Source organism: Babylonia areolata, chromosome 13 (assembly GCF_041734735.1).
Source record: "Babylonia areolata isolate BAREFJ2019XMU chromosome 13, ASM4173473v1, whole genome shotgun sequence".
Lineage (NCBI taxonomy): Eukaryota > Metazoa > Mollusca > Gastropoda > Neogastropoda > Buccinidae > Babylonia > Babylonia areolata.
In genome coordinates, this window is record NC_134888.1 from 33401661 (window position 1) to 33408135 (window position 6475).

The window sequence follows — 6475 nt, forward strand, 5'->3', positions numbered from 1 at the left end:
GTGTGTGTGTGTGTGTGTGTGTGTGTGTGTGTGTGTGAATCAGAATCAGACTGGAATCAGAATCATATTTATTTGTCATGAAAACTGTGAATGGTTTACACACACACACACACACACACACACACACACACACACACACACACACACACACACACACATCAATACATTTGTCTAGAAAATGATGTAGTAGTTCATCTTCTAATACACCACATGCTTTGCATTTTCTCAGTTGCATGTTTTTCTGTGTCTGTGTATATCTGCCTCTTTCTACTTGGAGATCATGCATGTGCGCTTATGCGAAGTCTGCACATTGCGGTTCTATGCTCAGTTGTTGTTGTTGTTTTAATAGATCAAATATGGTTCTAGTCTGTATTTTTTAGAAACCGCCTGTGATTATTGTAGAATATTAGCAAAGATTCATTTACGTTTTTCTGTGTGCGCCGTGTGCGTGTGTGCGCCAGTGTGTGTGTGTGTGCGCGCGCGCTTGTGTGTGTGCCGTGTGTCGGCACTAGTGTGTGTGTGTGTGTGTGTGTGTGTGTGTGTGTGCGCGCGCGTAGGGCAACAGTGAAGGGGGCTTGGGGATGTGTGGCGGTGGAAATCTGCCCGCTGTGTTGTGCTCATTGAGTATTTGCTTGTGTGTATTTAGCTTTATGCATTGCTGTTTAATCTTTTGTCCAACATTCATGTTCCGAGTGTGCTGGACTTGGCTGTTGGCCGAGATATTGTAAGGGTGAGTCAGCCTGACGACCCTGTGGGCGCCGGCACTACTTTGATTTCCCATGGATGAATCAGTAAAGATGTATTGTTTATTGCACTGCATTGTATCTTGTTGTAAAATAGAATGATCGAAGAGTTACTGGAAATCGAAGTGCGCGTCTGGTAATGTATGTTGGCCCTAACTGAATTGTGTGCTGGCGGTCTCAGCCGGCGACGGATATCAGATCTACTATTACACGACTAATACACACGCTGAGCAGTCTATCTAAACAACCTGTCACCCGAAAGAGGGGGCGGCTCGTGACTTGCCGGGTTTGCTCAGCTTACTATTGAGAAGACGTTTTACCAAAACTGAGGCGAATTTGAGAACGCAATCAAAGTAAACTATTTGACTGATAATTTACTTCGACAAAACCAGCTCCAGATTCGAAGAAGTCATTAACTCGGCAACGTTATTCGATTTTTCCCCCGGCTAAACTTTGGGCCATGATGCCAGGATGACAAACTGAATTATTCGCGACTGAGAGAGAAATGATCGACTCAACGACTGTGATGGAAAAGGTTTATTTATCAGGCTTCCGGTTCTCGTCCGATCACCGACAGTCACTGAGGCCTTGGATGGGTGACCGCTGTTGACATATATTTATTCTTCTCGGCCATTTTATTTTATTTTTTTAATAGTTATTTCTTTTTATAGTTCTACCCCTAGACCACCGATCTGCTCTTTTCTCTAGTTTCTCTCCTTGGATTTTCAGAAACTTATCGTTTCTTCGTTTTTCATTCGTCTTTTTCAAGTTAATGGTGTAGTATTTTACACACTGATAGGCAGACTGAACTCACAATCACTGGGCAGTGATATCTAACTGCACATTTTTTTTCTATTTCTAGTCTAAGAATGCTCTGCTTAATTGGGGTCATCGTGCTTATAATTTATATATTTATCTGTCTTTTTCCTCTTTTTGCAGGGGTGGGGGATAGTGTGTTGTTTTTTCTCTACAACAATCATCACTGTCATGATTCACTGAGTAGCATCATGAGGGAAGTTGATCTATAGATTTATCTCTTTGTGGAGACGTCAGTAAATCATGTTTTGGTTCTGGAATTTATGAACAAATATCTTGGATATTGTGAAACGAAAGAATATGAAAATCCGTATGAGGTGAATTAAGGTTTATCCACCCATGCAGTGTTTATAACTGAAGTCGTCCTAGCTAGGAATTCAGAATTATGATGTGCGTGCATAGGTAGCATGTTGCTGTATGATGGAGCGGCATAATCAGCAGGAATCCTCATTCACGCTTCTGCCTATATTTCATTTTGATCTTTGAGAAGTGTACAGGTACGAAAAGCTCGCGATCCGCACTGCGGCAAGAATGACGGTGAATGACGGAGCCGCGAGGTCGATACTAAGGGGGAGAAACTGCTTCGAAAACTACGATCATATCATGTAGAGTTATGTCTCTTCCGTCTTCGACTTGCCAAGTCGGTTTGATCACATGGATTCGAGAATGTTTTGGTCTCGTCGAAAAGAGGTTTGCATGTCTGTCTGTTTGACTTGCTGCCTGTCTGTCTCACTGACTAACCGTCTCTGTCTGTCTGTCCATATGTCTGTCCGACTCAGCTGCTATCTGTCTTTTTCTCCGTGAAAGTGCAGTATGTGCATGGACACCAGTCAGTGGAAGAAGATGTGGCGATCTCAATGAGAAAAGATGTGGCGATCTCAGTGAGAAGATTTTGACCCTTATTATGATTAAATTTCTCTTAGCTGATACCAGCCACATTCAAAACACCGGTTCTCGTCCTGATAAGAACAACCGAAGAAGACAAAGATGAAAAATATGAATTAAAAATGTATGTATTACGCATGATAATTATATTAGTACATGGGAAAACACACACACACACACACACACACACACACACCAGAAGTGATCAGCCGATCATTTAATTGACTGACGAGAACGATTCAGTCCTGAAATTATCAAGTCATGAAACTCGGGTTAGGTGACCTTTAAGAAAACGTTTGAATTCTTTGGTGGTCTTCGTCCTCAGTTGACTGGACATTTGAAGGGGTTTTCCATGGCATACAAAGATAGTGTTTTACGATGTTTTCTGCGACGCAATTTTGTGTATGACGTCTTCTTTAAGGGTGTGACGCGTTTTTTGTTGTTGAGAGAAGGAGGAAGGCTTAACTGAACTTCGAAACGGGGAGCGGAGATGGCACAGACTGTGTGTGTAGTGCCGTACAGTGTTGTGTTTATTCCGTGTATCGTGTGTGAGTAATAGAAACACCTTCATCCGCCTTGGACACTGATGTCTGAATGGATAACTGACTGTGTGGAGTTCCAGTCACAGTGAATCTATGGACGTTGTACATATGAATTATGATCCTTTCCAGTAAAAGTTCTTCAGGGTGATTTTCCTTTTGAATGATGTTCATGTCGGGCTCCCGAGTTTGTTAATTATCATGTGCCTTGTGAACATCTTCACTTCTGAACGTTGAAGCGTCAGTTGTGTTTCGCGTGGACTGTGGGAGTTCGTGTGGAGTGTTGGCGGGACGTGGACTCCAGTCTGTGCTGTGGTCGCGGTCAGTGAGCGGCAGAGGTATGTGCTGGTTGTGATCTCAGAACATTGGAATAAGTTATTTAGGTCGTGACCCGGCTGACTGCTTTATAGTCCCCTGTATTGTGATTTTCATGGCTTTGGAAAGCCAGAGTTTGGAATATTTTGTGATGGAGGGCAGTAGTTCCCTGAAATGAATCGTAAATGATGTTTGGATATTAGTAACTCAAGTACATTCTTTTTAAACACTTGGACGGGCTGATGTGGATCTAAACTAAAAATCTAATATAAAAATTTTTTGAGCACTGGATGGTGTTGTACACAGTTATGTAATAGTGTGATGCTTGATGCAGTGAACTGAATATAGCTTCACTAAGTCACCTGAATAACTTCCCAGAGTGGAAATGACTGAGTAATTTGTTTTGTTTCTTTTCTTTTCTCTGTGAGGTGGTAAGGTGTGTGATCACCTACCCGATCCATGGTGGAGAGGTAATTGATGAAACAAAAATGGAAAAGTTGTCAGTATTGTATCATGATAAAATTGAATTAGTTAAATCAAAAAGAGGGAATTTCAAAGCTTGTGAAGACTGAGGACTGAGCTAGTGAAAACGTGTATGCAGGTTTGAATGTTATTGGTGAATAAGTGTGAACTGAACACATGCCGTGAGCTTCTGACAGATTGATCCAAAGAGAAACTGGAACTGTAGTTTAAAACAGGTGTGTAGGTAATAAATATACTTACAGAACCAGTCTTAAACAAACATCAACGCGATTTCCTGTCTTCCCACACAGAGCTGCGTTCTTCTGGAATCCGAAAAAAAAAACACACACACAAAAAAAACACACACACACAAAAAAAAACCACACACACGACAAAACACACACACACACACACACACACACACACACACACACACACACACACACACGAGGTTCGTCCTTAGGATTCAAAGATGGCCATGGCTTCAAGTATCAGATGGAAGATTGATGGGTCCGGAGGTGATTAATGTTGTGATGACGGATCACAGTCCACCAGACGACTTCATCCGGAAGCTATCGTGCGCATGTGTGGACTTTGTACATGCAAAGAGAAGCAACGTTTACAGAGAGATCAAGACCTTACTGTCGGGAAATCAACAGCAAGCTAACTCTACTTACAGTATATTCCCAGGACAAGTGGAAGAAAGCTGATCACCGGAGCTTATCCGTGGAGACCCACTGACATATAATCTACCGAAGCCAGAGACTGTTCGCTCCACGGGCCAGTTTGACTCCCAGAGTGGTCGAGCTCGCTGTCCCTGTGTGAGTGACCCCAACACAGATCTACGACATACCAGCATTCGACCAGCGTAGAGGCCAGAGTCTCCGCCGTGTTTCCCCCCTGACAAAGGCCTGGAAGGACAGTATCACTGAGAGCGGGGCTGAGCCTGAACAGTGCATACAGTAAGTAAACCCCGTGTTTCGTGTACTGTGTGACCTATGTAACAACGGTTCCTTAGTTTAGGAGTAACAACCGTTAGGTATCCACCGTCACATGCAGGCACGACCACTTTATAGAAGCACTCTTCCCACAAACGTCAACACGATTTCCTGTCTTTCCACACAGTGCTGCGTTCTTCTGGAGTCCGAAAAAAACAACGACAGAATACACACACACGCGCGCGCGCGTACGCACGCACGCACGCACACACGCACACACACATACACACACACACACACACACACACGCGCGCGTCCGCGCGCGAGGTTCGTCCTTTGGATTCGGAGATGACCATGGCTTCAAATATCAGATCGGTGACTGAGGGTCTGGAGGCAACTAACGAGGCCAGTCCTGGCCCCGAAGGCTCGTCCACATGTGGGGTACAAGTGAGTGGATGCTATCGTGGCAGCGAATGCTGCTCAGGCCTAGCACAGCATGCTTTCGTTGCGCCTCGGTGATGCACCTGGCTTTAACTGCAAGGGCTCCTGTGGTGATCTTGCTGCGCCAAGATGGATGGTCCAGAGCAAGCGTCTCCCACGTGTTGATGTCGACGCCCAGGTCTTTGAAGGACGCTTTGTAGCGCTTCTTCTGCTTTCGAACTGAGCACTGCCCTGACACAATTCTCCATACAACAGCTGCTTAGACAGTTGACTGTCTGGTATTCTGACCCCATGTCCAGCCCACCTGGCTTGGGTTTTTTGCAGGAAGGTGTAGATGATGCAGAGGCCAGTTCGTTCCAGGACTTCCATGTCGGGGACTTTGTCCTGTCACCTGATGTGGAGTCTGCGGAGACAGCTCAGGTGGAAGCCATTCAGCTGTCTCGCTGGCGTAAAGGAGAATTGTAAGGACCACTACACAGTAGACCATCAGCTTGGTAGTAGCACTGAGTCCTCTCCGCTCCCAGACGTTCTCACAGAGTCTCCCAAAGGCTGTGCTGGCTTTGGCGATCCTGCTGTTGACCTCAGCGTCTATATCCACTGTGCGAGAGAGCGTGCTGCCCAGGTAGGTAAAGTAGTTGACTGCCGGAAGGTTCTGCCCCTTCACTGTGATGTGCGGCTCCTGGTATGACTTTCCTGGGTTAGGCTGGTAGACAACTTCGTTTTTTTTTATGCTGATGCTGAGACCGAAGTTATCGCAGGTTGTGAGAAGCAGTTCACTTCACACTGCATCTTCTGCTGTGTGCTGGCGTTGAGTGCGAAGTCCTCAGCAAACAAAAAGTCTCTGATGACAGTCTCTTTCACCTTTGTAAGGTTAAACAATCTCCCGTCAGTCCTGTACCTGACGTGTATTCCTTCTTTGCAGTCACGGAGAGCATCTGTCAGCATGGCAGAGAATACCATACTGAACAGAGTCGGGGCGAGAACGCAGCCTTGTTTGACGCCGTTTGTCACTGGAAAAGCCTCTGACTCATCTCCGTCATCCAGAACTTTCACCATCATGCCGTCGTGGAACTGCCGGTCAATTGTGATGAACTTGCTGGGGCAGCCAAACTTCTCCATGATCTTCCACAAGCCTTATCGAAAGGCTTGGTCAGATCGACATAGGTCATGAAGTGGTTGTTGTGTTGCTTCTGGCATTTTTCCTGGAGTTTGCTCGCAGCAAAAATCATGTCAGTAGTCCCACGTTCAGCACGGAAGTCACACTGGCTTTGTGGGAGAAGACCTTGCTCAAGATGTTGGAGAAGGTGGCTGAGCAGAACACGGGCCAGAATCGTCC